We start from the raw sequence: 21,706 nt of genomic DNA on the forward strand, positions 1-21,706 counted from the left end.
CAGGGATTTCAGGTATGCTCCACCATCCCCAGATTGATTGCTTTTGGAAAGGAAGAGAACTGCAAGAGTGTCTGGGTTGAGTCATTATGTGTATTAATTTGGATACGAAGGAAAAGATTTGTGAAATCCTCTCCAGATGTTTCTAATTTCTTCTATGATTTTTCTGTTTTTATCATAGTGCAAAGTAATTTTTGAAAAGATGAAAGCTTACATCAGTATGGATACTCTTTGCACAGAAGCAGATCTAAATCTATTAGTACCTCAATGGACAATCTTTTATGACTTTCTATGGAAATAAAACAATAATTAAAACAATCCAAGTTTTTGTTATTGACTATGTATATGAACTTGACTAAATTAATCCACCTCTCTGAGTCTCAATTTCCTTATCTAGAAAATGAAGGAATTTCCCTTAAAGATACCTCTATGATCTTATGATCCAATTATCATCAACCTTCTGATGAAGAACATCCCTGAAGTTTGCCAGCTTAGTCTTCAGATGACAGATTGCTGCACTTATACTTAAAGCCTACTCAGTATCAGCTAGTGTTTGTACTTGCTGCTATAACCTTGATGTGGGATATCTTATATGGTATGTATTACGTTATCACTGTAAAACTTTAGAGATCACATAGTTTTGTTTTCAAAAAAGGGAGGAAAACCAATTATCCATATTCATAAATTGGAAGTAGCACTTGAATTTGAGGATGGATAATTAAATTTATAATAAACAAATAAACAAAAGAATAACATGTCATTCAAAACTGTCCAGCAGAGCTGATTTTATGGGTTTGTGTCTCTCTTCAAACTTTAATTAATAAATATTTTATAATGCCACTATACAAAGATAGTAAACAAAAACTGAACCAGAAATGAGGAGACCAAGTAGATTTTTATTCTGCTGATCCCTTTCTATTATATGATGCTCTTGCTTCCTTTGTCTCCAATTGATACCATGGTCAGCTGCTTTCCTTTCTACTTCTCTATTTCTTTTCTGACTTTTCATCCTTTAAAACTCACCCCTTACTATGGATTTTTCTTAGCATCTCTTTTTTGGCCTTTTTCTCTTCATGCTTCTCTCTACATTTGTTTTTTTAGTCCTTAGTAATCTCACTCATTCCCAGGGCTTCAATAATCATTTCTATGCAAATGAGTTCCACATTTGGATTTCTAATTCTGGCCTCTTTTTTCTGAAATTCAGATGAGCTGCTGTTGCCCCCAAGACATCTTTACCTGAATGTCTATTGGGTTCTCAAACCCAACATGTCTTCCTCTCTTCTAAACCTACTCTTTCATCTTGTTTTACTACTTTTATATGTGACTCAACTATTCATCTGCTCAATTGTGTTCATGACCATGGAGATATCTTTGATGCAATAATTTTCCTTTACTATCACACCCAATCAATTAGGATGCTCTGATTCCCTTGCAACATCTCTAGCATCTTTCTTTCCTTTTCTTCCATGTTCGTATTGCTAGCATGCCAGTACAATCCCTTACCTCTACCTGTTTGTAGTACTGTAATGTCCTTCTTGCAGAATTTTTTTTTATTTCCCTCAATTATTCTTCATCCAAGTGCCAGGATGCTTTTTATGATATGTAGATTTTATTATGATATTGTTCCACACAAAAATCACCAGTAGCTCCCTATTATCTAGCAAGTCCAATCCAAACTTCTTTTGCCTGATATTCATGGCTTTTAACAATATGGCACCATCTTAACTTTCTTGCAATTCTTGATATTCTTAAGAAGTCATTCAAATTGAACTAAAAGTTTCTAAATCTTGATCCAAAGTTTTAATTGTTTATAGGGTTTTATCTTTGTTATAAATGACTCATATGAAGTAAAGTTACTGACACACCATTGATTGGGTTTCTATTTTCAAAGAATTCAACTTAAAATTCTTAGATTTTCTATGCAATTGATTATATATCATTACAAATATATATATATCTATGTATGTAATATATATATATAACTAAGAATATTTGGAAAAATCATTTCCAAATAAGATTCCTAGGTTCAGAATGAGTAGTTATGTGCTACAATGGATAGAGTGCCAGACCTGAAGATTCCCCTTTCTGAATTCAGAACTGGCACTTAGAAGCTGTGTGATCCTAGTCTCTCAATCAACTCTGATTGCCTCAGTTTCAACTATAGAATGAACTGGAAAAGTGGTAAACTACTCCAGTAATTTCACCAAAAAAATTCAAAAAGAGATCAAGAACAGTCAGATACAATTTGTAGTGACTCAACAACAACAAATACCTTCATAGCTCATCTAAAGTTAATAATCTGAAATCTATGGATTAATTTCTGGGGGCCCATGAATTAGAAGAAGAAAATATAGCTGGTTTCTAAAGTCTCATATGAAAAAATCCTCTTACTAATTGAATTTCTGCTATATCTATGATTGGACAGCCAGATGTCATAGGGGACAGCATGCCAGGCCTGGAATAAGGAAGACTCATCTTCCTGAGTTCAAATCTGGCTATAGACTTAATAGCTGTATGATCCTTTTTGATACAGTTTGCCTCAGTTTCCTGATCTGTAAAATGAGCTGGAGAAGGCAGTAGCAAACCATTCTAATATTTTTGCCAAGAAAATTCTAAATGAGATCACAGAGTCAGACACTCATGTTAATAATTCTAGAATGAGGATAAGCTTTGTCTGTTGTTTTTTTTAAGAAAATTTATATAATAGTTCTTTTACCCATGTTTGATTGTTCTTTATGTATGTTTTCTCTAAAATTACATTTTCATGTCATTCTTTTACTCTTAGTTTCATATGTCCTTTGATTAATTCAAAATATCATTTTGAGCAAAGGAAAAAAATATTAGCACTTATTAATGACTAACTGTTTTCTTCAAGATAAATGTAAAATCTTGAGTTTCTTTCTGGTCAATACTATCATTTATAAAACTGGATCTCAGCTTCATCATCTATAAGGAACCAAAAGCCACGAACTACAAAAATTAACAAGTTACTTTCAGGAAAATTCACTGAATTATTAGAACTATAAGTGTTACCAAAATTTAAAGTTTCATTAGATGAATCTAAAATGTGACTTTCTTGCCACTAATAACACTGAATTTGTCAGTAAATAAAGAACACATTCTCTCTTCCCTTCTTCCCTGTACTCTCCTGAGGCTCTTAAAAATAGGTTTATTTTATCTGAGTACTTTTTGCCAAGACACTTTCTTTGTGAATGTGTCTCACGTTATGTGAGAAATCCAATTGAGCTTAAAAATTTTAATGTCCTCTCAATTTTTTCTGCTTTGAATTTAATAAAATGTATTCATGGAAAATAAAGAAAAGTTTATATATACTTTTCTTTTAAAATAAAATAAAAAAGGTATTTCAGATAACTTTGAGGATGTTAATATCAAAAAATTATTCCCCATGGTGGAAAAACATAAGGGAGAAAAAAAGAAGAATGAAAACTGTCAGACATAAAAACCATTGTTATATGTATCAACAATCTCCAGATTGTAAAACAATAGGAAATCTCATTATTATGACATAACAGTTCTTTATAAAAATCAAAATTTAATATGTAGTTCTTCAGATGGATTAATTCACCACTATTTTCAGTGGAATGTGTTCAGTTCTGGAATAATTTGATTTCTTGTTTGTGCTTAAGACAAGGTAACAAAAATAAAGTGGGGACACTAGGTAATACTTGAAAGAGATGGTCACAATCATTACCACAAACTCCCATTTTTTCAGTGGACTTTTAAATGGGGTCTTTCTGTGATTATCTTCAAATCAGTATCTGAAACTTTAAAAAATATTGAGGTATGGAAGGCCCAATTTGAAAAAAAAGCTCATCACAAGATACCTTGCTGCTAAAAGAACGAAGCTTTAAAAAGAGTTAAATTTGGAGAAGTATAATAATATAATTTAAGTATCAAAGTATAGTAACCAAACATTTTACATGTTATTTCCATTGCATACAACTCTCCAGAAAGCATTAATTTATTCATCAAATTGCTGTTGCATCATTTCAGTTGTGTCTAATCTTCCTGATTCCATTTGGCATTTTCTTGGCAATGTATAGAAGTATTTTCCCATTTCCTTCTCCAACTCATTTTACAAATGAAGAACCGGGGCAAACAAGATTAAGTAACTTGCCTAGGATAATACAGCTAGTAAGTGTCTGAGTCTAGACTTGAACTGGGAAAGATGAACCTTCTTGACATTAGGCACAGCACTCTATCCATTGAGCCAAGTAGCTGCCTCTTTGCCATAGCAAAGCTTAAACCATAGACTGGACCAGAACTGGGGGCCTCTTGGTGCTTTCTTATATAAATATAGTAGCTTTTATAAATTTCAAATTTATTATTTTTTATAAAGATAATAAAGATATTGGCACAAAGTATCAGTAATTCTGCAGTGAACATTCAAAAATGATTTATGAACATTTAGAACATAAAGAGGTGACCAATGGGAGTCATGATAGGCCCATTAAGAAAAAAAAAATGATCAAATAATTTATATATATATATATATATTATATGCAGCTCTTTAAGGACAAGGGCTGGTTTTCTTTCTTTTCTTTCTCTCCTTTTTTTGTATCTCTAGCATTTAGTTCAATGCTGGGTGCATAGTAAGTGATCAGGAAAAGCTTGTTGATGGACGATTGAAAATTAAGGGAATACTATGGAAACAGTGTTTCACAAAGTGTCTCATGATTCTTTCTGGATATGGTTACAAGTCGAATGCTACTAGTTAAAGTGGTTAGGAAAAAATGTAAAGATCAATAAATTAAATGTCACTTTAAAGGGACATTGCTAGTGGAAACCAACAACAGTATTCTGTACCTAAGCCATCTCAATCAACATTTTTAAAGGAAGATAGACATTGATTCTATAGTGGACTACTAAATTTTAAACTGATCAAGATTTCAAAAATTTCTAATTATACACACACACATATATAACATACACACAAACATATGAACACATACCTCAAATTTAGTTGAGTGTCATAGATTTGAAAGGGAGAGTTAATTCCTTTGATGTAAGAAAAAAATTAAAATGTTAGCAATGTATTGGAAATAACCAGATGAAGTTTAATGGGAATAAATGAATAACGAGAATAATGAAAGAAATGGAAATAAGTAAATAATGGGAATAAAGCTCTATATTTGAGTTAGAAAATAACTTCAGAAGTACAAAATAGAGGATTAAGCTTGAGAGACATGAATGTAAAACATTTTGGTTGACCTTGAGGTTATTATAAACCAGCATTTCCTAGCTTCTCTCTACTCACTTAGCCATTCTATTTCTGATTATAATTATCTTTGCCTGGACTATTACAATAGATTCTTGAATAGACTTCTTATTGTTAGTATATTGCCTCAGACAAAATGCAAAATTCTCATATAGGAAACTAAAACCCATTACAATTCATGGTCATGTCAGTCTTTTTGCATGTAACTGTCTTCTATCCTCTCTCCAATCCAGGCAAATGGATCTATATGCTTTTCTCTAAATGTAGTACTCTAGTTCACATCTCCATGCCTTTACATAAACTTTACCCTAATGTTGAAATGTCTTTTTCCTTTTTATTATTAAAGCTTTTTATTTTCAAAACATATACATAGATCATTTTCAATATTCACCCTTGCAAAACCTTGTGTTCCAAATTTTCCCCTCCCTTCTCTCTATCCCCTTTCCCCAAGATGGCGAGTGATCCACTATATGTTAAACATGTGTAATTTTTCTACACATATTTCCACAATTATCATACTGCACAAGAAAAGTCAGATCAAAAAAGAAAAAGAAAATAAAATGCAAGCAAACAACAACAAAAAAGTGAAAATACTATGTCATGATCCACACTCAGTTCCAACAGTCCTCTCTCTCTGGGAGCAATTGGCTTTCTTCATCATAAGATCATTGGAAATGGCCTGAATCATCTCATTGTTGAGAAGAACCATGTCTATCAGAATTGATCTTCATGTAATCTTGCTATTTTCTGTATGCAATATTCTCTTGATTCTACTCACTTCACTTAGTATCAGTTCATGCAAATCTCTACAAGCCTCTCTGTATTCATCCTGCTGATCATTTCTTACAGAACAATAACATTCCATAACATTCATATACCATAACTTATTCAGCCATTCTCCAATTGATGGGCATCCACTCAGTTTCTAGTTTCTTGCCATTACAAAAAGGGCTGCCACAAACATTTTTGCATGTGGGTCGCTCTCCCTCCTTTAAGATCTCTTTGCGATATAAGCTCAGTAGTAACACTGCTGGGTCAGAGGGTAATGCATTATTTTTCTTACAAAGATTTTAAGTGAATGTCTAGTTTTCTTCAGATTTAGCTTATGATACATATCTTACAGATAGTCTTTTGTGGATATAATTGCTCCAAGTACTTTCTTCCCTTTGCTTAAAATATAATGCATGTCTGTTCACTCATTATATTTTTTGGTAGAATTTCAGCTTCTTAAGGATAAGGATCGTTTTAAATTTTGTCTTTGTATACTCAATGTTTGGTACAGTGCCTTGTGCATAGTAGTCACCTAATAAATGCTTGGTGGATTGTTAGATCTACAACGGCTTTTAAAAATGCTAGTTCTGGTCATCATTCTAACAAGGGAATTGGCAAGTTGGGATACATCTAGACAAAAGTGATCAGGATGATAAACCCTGTTTTTTTTTTTTTTCCCTGAGGCACTTACAGTTAAGTGACTTGTTCAGGGTCATACAGCTAGGAGGTATTAAGTGTCTGAAACCAGATTTGAACTCAGGTCCTCCTGACATGAGGGATGGTGGATAAACCCTCTAGAAACTGTCATATGATGAAGTTGAATATAATAGAACTAGAATAGCTAGAATATAATGAACTAAAGAGAAATTACTGATTTTAGTCTTGAGAATATTTATTGAGGATGAGTTAGTTCCCTTCAGATAGTTAAAGTGGCATGTGACAAACAAGGTCAGATGTTTTTGTGGTGCCCTGGAGGATTGCAAGTCAAGGAGAATTTTCCAGTAATTAATAGAGTTCCTTCCTAGAGTAGAAAATAACTCTCCTCTAGAAGTGCTTAAACAGAAACTTGATGTCAAGGAGGGATGCTACTCATGAAATTTTTGTCAGTTCATGGCCCTTCTAAGTCTTGAATATGGCTCCCTTTTAGACTCAAAGAGACTGAGGTCTACTGTAGGTCCAGGGTCTAGTCTATAGTAACTAAAGCAAACAGCACACACAACTGAATTTTGGTTGGAAAACTAAAGATAGAGAAGTAAAGATTTTCATCTATTTCTAGAGATGACTACTATTCCAAGGCTATTCTAGAAGGTGCAAGGGATAATGTAGAGTTGAACATAGCTAAAAAACAAGAAGAATATAAAAAATAGGGACTTCTATGTGTTATTCCAAACATCCTCTGGACTATAGTGTGTGAGCATGTGGTAATCATGTTATTGACAACAATCTTAGCAGAGAGTTACTATTATTATCTTTATTTTTCAAATAAACTGAGGCAAACAGAGGTTATACGACCTGCCAAGGGTCACCCAGCTAGTATTCTGAGACAATGTTTGAACTCATGTCTTCTGACTCCAGGACTCATGGTTTATCATTGTATCACTTATTTTTCTTATTCTACTAAAAAAACTCAATCAGAAATGTTTTCTTTGATACCTAAAGTAAAAAAAAAGAAAAAAAAAGATAGTAGTGCTACTGTATGCCATTTTTAGAATAAGTACCAAATATTTTCTAATTTATTCTGAATCATAATTTTATTGTATATTTTCATGAAGTTGCATAATTTTCAGTTGGAAGAGACTTAGAAGAGCTCTTAAAGTAAAAATTTGTGCAAACCAAAAATTAACAAAAATTTTCATTGCAATACATCTGACAAATAGTCATTCAGTTACTGTTTCCAGAACTTAAAAAGTAACTCCCTACTCCCCAAAGTGATCCATTTCACTTTTTTGCATCTCTCTAATTGTAAATCTTTCCTTTAATCTAGCCCAAATCTCCTTTGTACCCATACTCTGCATTTTGTCCACATTATTCATCAGAAAAACTTGAATCCTTTTTTTATATAATGTCCCTTCTAATACTTGAAAAAAGGTGTCATATTTCTCTTAAACCTTTTCTTGAAATGTCTGAGGTAAAGACCCTTAATTGCTTTAATTGATCATAGCATGACATAATCTTAAGGTCTTTCACCACTCTTGCAACTATCATTTGAATGCTCTACACCTCATGAATATCCTTTCTAAGATGTAATGTGCCAGAGATAAATACAAGACTATAGATTTGATCTGATTTTTTTTATCAACTCCCTAATCCTTGCATTTGAATGATTGATTGCCATACCATATTGTTGACTTATGTTGAGGTTATTGTCAATAAAATACTCCAAATATTTCTTTGTTTCATGGGTTGCTATGGCTCAAAATCCATTATTAACATTGCTTACTAATAGATGTATGCTTCTATACTTAGTTTGTTTCTCAGAAAGCAGATGTGATCTATTGCTAGGATTACATTCAAAATCTCAGAGGATCCATCCAATGTGCCAGGGACTTCCCCTGCTTCTGCTCGACATTGTGAGTGTATAATAGGGAAGGGAATAAACATTTACATAGTACCTACCATATGTCAGGCACTGAGTTAAGTACTTGCAATAAAGTTGTAAGTGGGCTGTTCATTGGTTATCTTTAATTTTCACATATAACTAGACTATTATTTTTGCTCATGCTCTTTAGAGACATCTTTTAAAGTCCCTTTTTAATATTCCCTGTGCATTTCTAGAATGACGACCATGTGTTTCTCCATTGCCTTCGGATAATCCTTATGTTTGATTGTTCAAGGATTGCAGTTATTCCATGACTCACAATTTTCATGGTTTTTGTAATTTAGTCATTACATTCATGTCCAACTCTTCATGACTCCATTTGGGGTTTTCTTGGCAAAGATATTGGACTGATTTGCTATTTCCTTCTCCAGCTCATTTTACAGAGGAGGAAACTGAGACAAACTGGATTAAGTGATTTCTGCAAAATTACATCAATAAGTGTCTAAAGTCCACTCTGAACTGAGCAGGATTAGTCTTTTTGACTCCTAGTCTGGCACCTTATCTACTATATTCCCTAGCTGACCCAGGTTTCATGAAGTCCTACTGTAATGCCTCACTACAGTGTAAAGGTGATCCTGGGTCACTGAAGTCTATTCCAAAACAGATCCAACTCTGGCATGTTCTACCTTAATAAAATGGTTTTGAATATGGTTTTGGCAAAATACTTATTCTGAGAACTATTCATGCTAAATAGAGAGAGTCTCTTCTCCAGCAGGGTTGGCTGTTTGGTAATAAATATTTTGACTATAGGAACACATTGGAAAAAAAAAAGAAAACTGCAAAAAGGATCTAAGTTCTACTTGGTTTCCTCTTGTTATTGCAATGATGGTAGCAGTAAACAGGACAGAGTACTAAGAATCTCATTTTTTTCAATAGCTTATAAACATTAATTTAACTATAAGTACCATAAACATTTTGTCCAGTGGAAAAAAGTACCCACACTATTAAAGGGATGGAAATATATTAATTTTGACATTCTCACTATAGACAAAAGTAGAAGATAAAATGAAGCTGGGAGAGTTGACTTAATCACCAAAGACAACCAAAAATCTTTTCTTGACACATTTGTTCATTTCACATTCCAGTGATAAGTATCTGCAAAAAGATCAGATTAAACTAACTGAAGCTTATGCTCTAGTGTATACTACAGGACGTGAAATGTTAAAGAATTAGATTAGAATCTTCTAATTATACAGCATAATTCTTTCTCTGTTTACAAACACACACGCATACACACACATAAATGTGTGTGTGTGTATGTGTGTGTGTATGTGTGTGATACACACATATATAAACACAGTAATACTCAAGACTTCAAAGCAAAGTAGGCAATAGACAAGGAGGGGGAAAATATTTTGGAACATATGGTTTAGGAGTAGGGAATGGATAAGGCCACAGAAATCTCATTTTTACAGAGTGAATGGTTTCTTTAAGAAAAGATTGGAAAGTGCTAGACAATGCAAGAACCAAATAACATAACAAAAATTTATTATATTTAACAGGCAGGAAATACTTTTACTGATGTAATAATCATTTCCAAATTATCTCTCTGTAAATGCACATTGATAATTAGTTAAAGCAAAGATAAAAATAAGTGCAAAACTAGGATAATAAAAATGAGGAAAATATATACTATATGAACTGAGCTACTTAAATATTATTGATATTAAAAATGAAGTAGACAAAGAAAAAGGTATACAAATTGGTTACAGTATTTAAAAAAAGAATTTTTGGTTTAAATAACTCAATTGCTATAACAAAGAGATTAAAAAAAACCCAAAAAAATACTTGGCCAAAAAACACTTTACCAAGCAGGTCATGAGATATGCAGTCCAGAGCAGTAAGATTTAGAATATGAACTCCTTTGTTTCAAAGATAGTGAGAGAATATAAGTAGAATAGTCTCATAAAAAGAATGAAAAGCAATAGAGGGAAAATAATTTAAACATTACACATTTATCCTTTTAAAATTCATTTTGTTTTATTTGGGCCAATGTTCCATCCTACAATGATCATTTTGAATTCTAACTCTTGTTTTCCACTATGATTGCTAACCCTTCCAGCTTTGTAAGATGTACAAATTTGGCAAGGGATACTATCTATATCTTTGTCCAAATTACTGATAAAAATACAGGTAAGCATGAGGTCAAAAACAGATATTTGAGTCACTCAAATTGAGACTTCTAAGATAATGCCAAATCATTAATGACTCTTCTTTAAAGAGTCATTAATTTTAAATCCACCTAATGACACTATTACCTAGTCCATGTCACACTCTCCTTTCTACAAAAAAAGCATGAGAAACTTTGTCAAATATTTTGGTAACATGTAGGTAAACTGTATCACCTCCTTTCATTTACCAGTCTATTGGTAAATGGAGTGAAAAAAGAAATGAGGTTAATTTGACATATTTTCTTGATGAAGCTATACCAGCTCTTTGTGATCACTATATTCATTAATTATCCCCTTCATAATACATTCTAAAATTCTATCAGAAATTGAGATCATGTGCTGACTTACAGTTTGCGCACTCTATTTTCTCTTCTTTGAAAATGAAACAATTTGCCTATCTCCAGTCTTGTAGTCTTTTCTTGTCTCCATAATTTTTCTTTTTTCTTAAAATTCATTTTATTTTCAATTCTCAGAACAAAACAAGCATTTTCATAACACAGTACACTAAGAAAGATGAAATTGCAGGGGTGTCTATCAAGTGAGGAATTGCTGAACAAATTGTGGTTTATGACTGTGATGGAATACAACATCATAAGAAATGATGAGATCAATGATTTAAGAAAAACAACAAAAGACTTCCGTTAAAATCTTGGGTAAGGTAAGGAGAATCAAGAGAACATTGTATACAATGATGACAATTTTTTAAAGACTGGTTTTGAGCAACAAGGTTATTTTGACTATTACTAATACCAAAATTAAAAATAAAAGACATATGAATAAAGATGCTATCTGTAGAGAAAGAATTGATAAATAGAATAATTTTACATCAATATACCTATTTGTATTGAGAGAGAAGAGGAGAAAAAAAGGAAAAAAAAATTTACATAATTTTGTATATTTGGAGGAAATAACAAGTTGTACCTGGTAGACTTACAGTTTCATGTGCAATTACCTCCATAATCTTTCAAAAATCACTGACATTGGCTAAGTAACTGTAACTATCAGTTTTCTCATGTCCTAGGAATAGAGTTCACCTGGATTTGGCCTTTTGAATTGACCAGTGACACCTAGAAGTTTACTATGTCCTCACTTATGTTGGCTGTCATTCTCTTATTAGCTTATTTTTTATACTGTACTTTCAAGTATAAAAATCAAAGAAAATGAAGTATCAAATGGTTGAGATTGTCTTCTCTCTGTACTCAGCTACTACTGTCCTATTCACTAATATTATATTTATTTATTATTCATTCTTCCTTTTTTTCTACCTGTAGCAAAAACACTCTCCATCCCTGAACTCTAAATCATCTTTTTTAGTATTTAGCTTTTCTTGCCAGTCATAACACATTTTAAACTTTTGCATTCCTAACATGATTTTTCTATATTCAACCTCCTTTAATTATTATCTGAATTAGATTCTAAGTCCCTCAGTTTATAGATGATAACACCAAAACCCATGGAGACTTGAAAAAACTTACAGGCAGTGAGTAGCAAAGTGGGTATTTGAATTCAGGTACTCTGACTCCAAAACTAATGCTTCCCCCATAATAATATCTTAATTTCTTTAGTATCATTTAAAAGAGACTTTAGTTACCTAAAGAAAAAGATTCCTAGAAGGGCACACATTTGAGTCAAGTTCACAAAAGGTCACAGTGCTCGAAATATTTTTATTTTATTTTACCCAAAGGAGTCATAAATTTTTAAAATTTAAAGGGACTTTAGAGATCATCTATCTCAACGTTCTCATTTTATAAAAAAGGAAAATAAGGTCCAATGACATACAGTTAGTTAGAGACAGAGCCTAAACTAAGTAAGACCCAGGCATCCAGAAAATCACTCCAATACTCTTTTTCTCTTAGCAACAGTAAATATGAACAAACAAGAGATTCACCATAGAGAAAATAAAAATCTACTTTATTAGGTTTGCAAATTAATCAGTATTTATGTCACTATAACCAGAACTATAACCTGTGTTTTAAGGGCCTATTTGTTCTTGGCAAAACTGGATTTCTTACTTTCAAGATAATGTTTTAAATGTCACATTTTGGCCATTAATCTTAAAAATATTGCTTGTTGAAGATTAAACTATAAATGGATCAGAGACATATGGAATACATTTCCTTCAAGTTTGGCAAAACATGGTCTGGGTTTTATTTCATCCAAAATGCTTGAAGATCACTTAAGAGTATTCACTGAACTCAAATGTAACTTAGCTTCATGGAACTTCATTCCATACAAGAACAATTTATTTTAAGTAGAAAGGAAAGGTGTCTTACCGATGACAATTCCTCTGCTTTCTTGTGTGTGTGTGTGTGTGTGTGTGTGTGTGTGTGTGTGTGTATTCTTAAACCTACAAATATCTTTGTACACTCAGAATTTATTCATTTAGGATTTCAGCTTCATAATAATATAATACACTGCTACTGTTCAGGTGCCCTAAATATCTTTTTTATTTTAGTCCTGGTACAGTCAAGAATTTGCCTTTACATCTTTGAAGTCACTTTTTTGAATTTTTTTTAAAGGAACTTTTATAGATGAACTCTTTTCCCAGTTACCTACAATGATTCAAAATAACTGCTCTTTTCAGGAAATACAAAATCTGTACTCCAAGAGCAGAAGCTTTTTGATGGAGAGTCTATGGGACTGAGAAACATGTTTCATGTGGTTGAACAGAATGAACACTTTTATGTTAGCTCAGGAGTCCACTAAAAGAGAGTTGCTGTCTAAATGTCTGATAGTTCCCTGAGCTATAGACTGAACTTTTGTTCTTCACACTGATGAAATATTTGTGGATATAATAAAATTCTGTGACCTTTTTCTTTTTAAATAAAAAGCATTGTGTCTTGAATTTGGACTCCTGAGATTATAGATTCTGGAGCTGGACAAAGCCTTAGTGGATTATCTAGAATAAGTTTCCACACAATGCAAGATATCCTACTCTGGTTATCATGGACAAGTAGTTACCTGAAGACCTCCTGTGAGAAAGAGCTCTTTTTGACCCAAGGTACTTCACACAAATCACAATCAGTTCTCATTGTTAAGAAATTATTCCTTTTACTGAACCAGTATCTAACTCATAACTTTTCTACATTGGTTCTATTTCTTCCCTTTAGGCACTTTGTATATGTATTTAAGCTTCTTTTACAAGAGTTTCAACTGAGCCTCAAGATTCCTCAGTTTAAAAAATTCCCCCAAAATAAAAAATATATATATATATATATATATATTTAATTAATAAACCATTCTTCTATCAGTGACACTACTCACCCTCAATGTTAAGATGTCTATGTAGATCAGTAGGGTTCAAAAGATAAATGGGTTGCATTTTAATTGTATTCACAATCATCCATTAACCACACTATAGTAAGACAAATAGTGTTCATAGGACATTTGAACTCATCATTTTAGCTGTATAACCTAGTGATTGATATTGGTATTGATAGAAAGTTGACTTTAGTGCCAGGAATACCTGAGTTAAAGTTGTATGTAATTGTTTTGCTGTCTCATGTGCAATGATTTTTTATTTTTTAAATGATACCATGTTATATTAATGTTTGTTTTATTCTATAAATTAAAAATTAAATTAAAATAATTAAAATTTTAAAAAATAAAATAAAAAACACTTTTATAAAAAGCTTGACTTTGGACTTATATGTGAACTATGTGACCATGGCAAATCATTTAACCTCTCAATGTTATTTATTCAACTTTTCAAGACTGTGGAGAAGGTATTGACATGCTTTGCTAAGATGAACTTCCCCTCACCAGAGAACTTCCTATCCCAGTGAATTTATAGGCTAAATTCTTATCTTTGTCTTATGGAATGGGAAAAATTAAGTAGAAAAATTCCAAGTATCTTTTCCAAGGATTAGCAGAAAGTGTTAGAGATGAGAAGTGAAATAAGTATTAGTTTCTGGCTCAAATTACCTAAATCTAAGAAAAAGTAAACATACCTCGTTGAAATCAATCAATATGCCAGGTGCTAGGGATACAAAGGCAAAATAGGTTTACTCTACAACAGAATCAGGTGATACAGGAGCATATGTAAACATATACCAAAGAGAACTGGAGGGTAAGGTAGTAGCTGAAGGAAGGTGAGATTTAGGACAGGTTTCATGGGTTGAGTCTTGAAGAATTCTATAAGCTAGAAGGAAGCATCAGTCACAAAATAGAACACAGCTAGTGGAAATCATGTAAATAGGAGACACAATCCATCAAGGAAGAGTGGGAAGATCAACTTGGTTGTACATGGAGGTGAATAACAAGGTGGAAACCATCCCCGCCGCCACCATGAAAATATAGCAAATATATTTTAAAATAGTAGTAAGCCAAATTGTACCAAATTTCTGAAGCAACAATATCTATTTTAAATAGCACTTTGCTACATGTAAAAATGACTAGAAGAAATCAGCTTGATAGTGGACTGATGAACAGAGCATAAACAGTAGCTTTGATTATATTTAGTAATGAAATGTTTCATATTTATAAAATTTATGATTCATTATATGTATAAACAAACTGGCTCTAAAATAGCCTCAAATTAGTTAGGAAATCCAACTGGGAATGAAATGAATTTCCTTGAAGTCTGAAAGAATTCAGTTCAACTCAGCCAACATTCAGTGCCAACTGTATGGAAGACACTGTGCTAGATCCTTCTGAAATTCATTTGAACAATTTGCTCCAGGCTGTTTCTACCTTGTAAACTCTGTAACTGGCAAATTGAAAAACCCTGAAATAAGGATTAAGGCAAGTATGAACATACTCTGGATTATATTATAGTAGTTTCATGAGTGTCACTCTAATGATCCAAAGAGTAGTACTTAGATAGAATAGGCTTGGATGGAATAGTCCTCCTAAAAAGACCACTGCATACTACATTTGAATGCCTCATTTATAATTTTATTGGAATAAATGAGGCAACTGTGATAAGAACCTATAGTTCTTTCCCAGTTAAGCCAGAAATCTTCTATTTAAAATTATTAGACTTTATACATATTTTTAAAATTTAAAAAATGTTGAACATGTTTTAAAGGTTGCTTTCCTAAATATTATATTCATCTGCCTATCATCCCCACAAAATAATTTGAGAATACAATGAATGATTCAACAAATTCTTATGGAGTACTATAAGGACTCAAATGAATTAAATATAATTATCTAAACTGGACAAATCAAGAGGATGAAGAATTCCTATTGCCCAAACTATGCTGTTCAGTGTGTGGGCAAGTGACGAAGTTGGTTCTTGGAGAGACACAGTGAATGGACAATGGTCCAAGTTTATAATTGGAACAAGAGGAAATGAGCAGCCTGAATTGCCTGTGAGGAATTGGATAATATTTTGAAGAGCACAAAGCTTCTTCTCAAAACAAATGTCCCTCTTTAAAAAAGTATATATATATATATATATATATATATATATATATATATATATATAGTATGTGTGTGTATATATATATATACATATACATATGTATGTGTGTATATATATATTTACACACATATATGTGTGTGTATGTGTATATGTATGTATTCCTTATGATAATTTTATTTGATTGAACCAAGGAATATCACAATTTCTAATAACTGAGGCATGAGAATATCTCAAAAGTAAATGGAGAGTCACAAGGTGGGCATAAGTAAGGTAAAACACATTAACCAAAAGTTGTAAGAAAGAGGGTATAAAGACTGTCAGAAAGTTTTGTGACTAGAAAAGGTGAACTGGCCATACTTGGCAACATTTTGGGGACATGGGGAATAATACCAGTAAATAGAGAAAGCCTTTAAATCTCTAATGAGCAATATGTTTAAATTTTTTTTTAAATTGCAAAACATGACCAAAGAAATTATACTTTGCTTAAATCAATATATTGAAAACCATTATTCTATGACCTTTGAAGCACTGCTAAATGCTGTTTCCCCATTACTGTTACTAAAATAAATAATCATGATAATTTCCATCTATATAGAGTTTTAATAAGTTTATAAAATACTTTCCTTATAACTGACCTATGAAATAGTATCACTATCTATTTCTTCAGATGGAGAAAAAAACTCAGAAGAGTTAGATGAGTTGTCTAGTTTCATATAGCTAGTCAGAGCCAAAATTTAAGCCTGATTGCAAGCCAGTGTTCTTTTCATTATACCATAATAAAGAATACTTTATTACTTATACAATATTATTTATATTATATTATATTATTACAATAAAACCATAATAATCATTATAAAATATATTATTACAATAATACAATAATAAAGAATATTTCCAGAATACTGCTCATATGTGGATTATCCACCATGACAATTTCAAACTAAGAAGGTAAACTTGATTTAGTTTAAAAAGCAAATAGAAATTATATTTGGAATATACACTAAGATCTTTATAACATAACTCCCTTTCAGTGGTGATAGATGTTTAAGAACCATTTATCCAAAAAGCTGCACACATTTCTAAGCTTAAGCTACATTATTAAAATTTTCCCCATCTCTTTCATAAGTCTAGACAATCATCACAACAATAAATCAAGCTTTCATTTTTAGCATTTGTTGATTTCTGAGGTGTAAATGCTCACATTGAAAATTTGAAAATTGGCTCAGCTGGCACTAAATGGCTTCTTCATGCCCCTGTTCCCTTTTCATGCAGAGTTTAAGAGTTTGATTCCAGAAATGGAATTAAAACACAATTTTTGGGAAATGAATTCTCTATTAGTTTTGGTTAAGATATGGCCTTTGGACTATTTTGTGATGAAAGCCCATCCACACACTCATCAAAGTAGTATCAATGGCCATTCTTTGCATTATTTATTACCCAGCCTTTAATCACTGAATGGGATGTTGCCTCAGTCAAACCAAGGCTATTAAAGACCTTAGCTTAAAAAGGCAAGGTCTCCCACTGCATCCAGTGGCATCTCCACTCTCCATCTCCATCTGCCCCTGGACCCAGAGGGTTCAGGAGGAGAAAGTAAGGTTGGTGATTTTGCACAGTTCTCTTGCTTTTCAAGGCATCAGCTCTCTTATGTCATGGCAGTCTATGAGAACAACAACAACAACAAAAACTAACAATAACAACCAGCGATGAACAAAAGACAGTACAGGACCCTATATGGATAAGCTATGATGGAAAATAGTCAAGGCTACTACTTGGAATTGAAATTAGACCAACAATAAATTTATAACGTTATCACCTTTGTTGGAATTAGGCCAAAAAACAGCCAGAAAAAAGAAACTATTTGGCTTTATTCTGGCAAATGCTTTATTGCCGTTGTAATCATCAAAAGTAATGTGGTACTGGAGAGGCAGCTAAGAATCTTGCATCAGTCTCTGCCACTAATTTTCTGTAAGACTTAAAGCAATTATTTTTCCATTTTTGAATGTAAAATGCTGAAGAAAATGATACTTGACATATGGGAACATTCTTGAATTTTTTTAATTGTGAGAATCTCTTATGTTGAGTCAAAATAATACAGCAAATTCTATGTGTTCAGGAATGGAATGTCCCAGTCATTTATCTATTCTGGTTAAAATAGTTCAGTGTATAAGACCAAGGACTATAGTTAAACATTTTAGACCAATTTCTTTATTTTATATTTAGGGAAACTGAGACCAAAAGATATTAAGTGACTTGCCTGACAACACACAGTTTTTAAATAGCCTAGTGGGCTTTGAACTTATTATAGTCCCCTCTTAACAGCATATTTGCTGTACTTTGACCTAGAAGACCTGAGTTCAAATCCTGCCTGTGACACTTATTAGCTTTATGATCTCTGAGCTTCAGTTTTCTCATCTGTAACAAGGGGATTATAATATACATGATACTTACCTCACAGGGTATTATGAGAATTAAATGACAATGTATGGAAGGGGATGTATAAATGATAAAGCAGTGTGTAATTGTCAGGAACTAGTCTACATATAGATCATATTCATTATTAATTTTCAAAGAATAAGAATATAGAAAAATGCAGTTATCATTAAAAATCTCCTTGGTACTTTAGATATAACTGTGGAAATATTACTGTTACTCTGAGTTACCATTATGAATATCCATTATTATCAAATTAGTGAAGAACTGGAATACCAGTTATTAAAGCACAGTGTCCAACATATTGTAGGGGCTTAATAAGTACTTGTTGATTGAGAGTTCTATTGAGTAAAATGCTGAAAAATATCTTTAGTAATAAATGTTTATTTTGATTAAAAAATAAACTTATAGCAATTTCATTGCTAGTCTATGGATTCTTTATAGTATTAAATTTATGATCTAATACTTTCATTTTTGCATTAATATTTAATTTAGTTATGACTCTCCTTTATCTCAAGAGTTAGTCCTTTGCTGCTGAGGTTTATTTAATTTTTTTTTTTTTGGCAGTGGCTTTAGGGAGTGGGTGAAAGAAAGTGGTGATCCAGTATCTTATCTCTCTAAAGTGGTCCATGTATTCAAATAGTCTGAAAATTCTAGGACCAAACAGCATCATCCTTATTATCACCCCTTATTATCACGGTCACAACTCCTATTTCATCTACCCAAACAATGTTTTTTATGTGCATTAACTATAGTACATTTCCAGAGATTTGACCAAACTTTAAGTCAAACCTAAAAACAGTTCAGCCTCATTCAGAATTTTCCCTGATAGAGACATTTTCTTTTGAGTTCTTAAGTCACCTAATAATCAGCTCCAGACTCTTTTCTGAAATCATGCTGCCCCTTTCTCTTTCTGAGATGAAGCCTCCTACTTTCTCAGTTTGGGGAGCAAACAGGGAATAAGCAGGTAGTCCATGGCGAGATTTCCTGTACCAGCTGTCAAGTGTATGTGAAGTCAATATATCATATTGATTTTATCTCCATGCAGCAAAATGTCACAGCCCTTGATGGGACCCTACCATACCCGATCAATTTCATTTGCCATCTTTTCCCTTCCAACTCAATACCCTTCCCCACTCCTTTCTGTTAGAGAAGCATCTCTGGAAATGAGTTGCTAGTTTGATGTCTTTCTTTTTTCTATGTACTGCCACAAACTTCCTGAGATTCTGGAGAGCATCACGCTCAGCTAGCAAGCTACCCTTACAACATGTCTCCATTGCAGTGAAATTTGCAAGTGAATATTCCTGGTTTGGGGAGGGGGAGCTCAATTAGCAGCTTCTCAGTTTTCAGAGCATTTGTTGCTCTCTCTTTCCTGCCTCCAAACTGACTTTGGGGCATAAGCAATGTTCATTCAGAGTAGCTCCCACAAGGATTTAAGAAAATAATCTGCACCAAAAACATCGGAGCTGAGTGTCTGTGCCTACCTGAGAGCCTTCACTAAGCTCTTTTGCTACACATCTACCATGCTCCTCTGGGGCTATCTCTGTCTCTGAAACAGCTGTGCTTTCTTAACCTGAGCTTCAAGTGTCAAGGGCTGAAAATACACACACACACACACACACACACACACACACACACACACACACACACACACACACACACATCTATACTATACATACACACCCATGCAGTTTTGCAGTAGCAAGAAGCCCCTTTCTCTTTCCTTCTACTCAGTCATAAGCAAGTTCCATTTCACTGACCACTGACCAACTCCTACACAGATTAATTAGGGGGTAGAGGCAAGAAAAACATCAATCCAATTAGCTATTGAATAGTGCCCAAGCATTTAGGTGACTCCTGCCTCATTTCATTGCCTTTTTCCTCATTCCTCGTAAATCTGTCACATGGATGATTTTTAAAAGTCTCACTCAGATCCCAGAACAGTGAGCAGGCATTCTGATTCTTGCTTCTTCCTTGCCTAACCCCCAACCCAGAAACAGTCATTTGTCTGTGGCAGCTCCCAGTTTGTGAGGAGAACCATCCCCTCTTACCTTCACAAAGCCACAATTCTTAAGCGCTGATTAGGGTCTCCAAGGGGCCATTCATTCTATATGACATTGAATGCAGCTTGTTTCACAGGCAGACAACATAGCAGGGGGTGAAACAGGAAAGTCAACCAGTAGTTTCCAGCAGCCAGAGAGATAGCACTCCCCCTCCAACCCCCAACGACTAACACGTGTCCCCTTCCCAATCTAGCCAGCAAAGTGCTGCTTTTCTAGTCGTGACTGAAACTGCTAGGCAACTGTTTCAGTCTCTGGTGAATCCAGATGAAATAGCATGGACGGCTAGTACTATTTGACTGGATTTTTAAAAAAGAGTATTTGTTGAGCTTTTTAACATGCAGTTTGTCTCCTTCTGCAGGGAATTACTCAGTGAGCAGTCCGTCACATGACTCACAGCAGCACAATTATATAATTCAAACCCTGAGATTCGAGTTCTGATCCGAAAGCCACCCCAGGGAACAAGGGGTGCACACCACATGCCAAACACTGAGAATTAACCTCTTGTGAATCCGTCAGAAGGTGACTATTTCTAAAGCTCTCTTTCTTTTCTCTTTGGCTCTCTCCTGCAACCTCACAGTGAAGTTATTGAGGATTTTTGGAAAGAACAATCTCAACAATCAATTTCAAGTATCCATGGTTTGGATGAAATCAATCAATTAAATTTCCCAACTTAGGTTAAAAAATAAAGTTAATCAAAAAAGCCTGGTAGATTATAAGTGCTCAATAAAAGCTTGTTGACTGATTGGTTGACATATGCAGAGAGAAGTACTAAAACAATTAAGAAAATAAAACAAAATCTCTCTCTTTTGGTGGACAATGGATTGCTTTCCATAGTATTTTCAATGTGTCTGGTGTGATGATAGGAAGGGATCTCAGAGTGTCCTAATTTCTTGGCATTCACAGGTATGTTTTACACCAAATTATTAGATTGTTAAATTGACAATCTTCAATAATTCAAGGATCAATGTGGACACTCCTTCAACTAACTTAGATCATGACCCCCATATTCCTTAGCAGATGGTCTCCATAAGTCATTCTGGAAATAATTCATGAGTTACATCCATAATT

At 33.2% G+C, this 21,706-nt stretch overlaps 1 protein-coding gene across 7 annotated transcripts in view; it reads right to left on the minus strand.

Annotated features, from left to right (window-relative positions):
- PHACTR1 (phosphatase and actin regulator 1) overlaps positions 1-21,706 on the minus strand; it is a 635,610-nt gene that overhangs the window by 346,581 nt on the left and 267,323 nt on the right. The window contains exon 1 of one of the 7 annotated variants that reach the window (XM_051970677.1): positions 20,627-20,778. The exons of the other annotated variants lie outside the window; for them this stretch is intronic. The gene's annotated coding sequence lies outside the window, so the exon portion shown is untranslated. Of the gene's footprint in view, positions 1-20,626; positions 20,779-21,706 lie in introns of those variants that run through there. 7 annotated transcript variants of the gene reach the window in all.

The sequence above is a fragment of the Antechinus flavipes genome, chromosome 1 (assembly GCF_016432865.1).
Source record: "Antechinus flavipes isolate AdamAnt ecotype Samford, QLD, Australia chromosome 1, AdamAnt_v2, whole genome shotgun sequence".
NCBI classification, from domain to species: domain Eukaryota; kingdom Metazoa; phylum Chordata; class Mammalia; order Dasyuromorphia; family Dasyuridae; genus Antechinus; species Antechinus flavipes.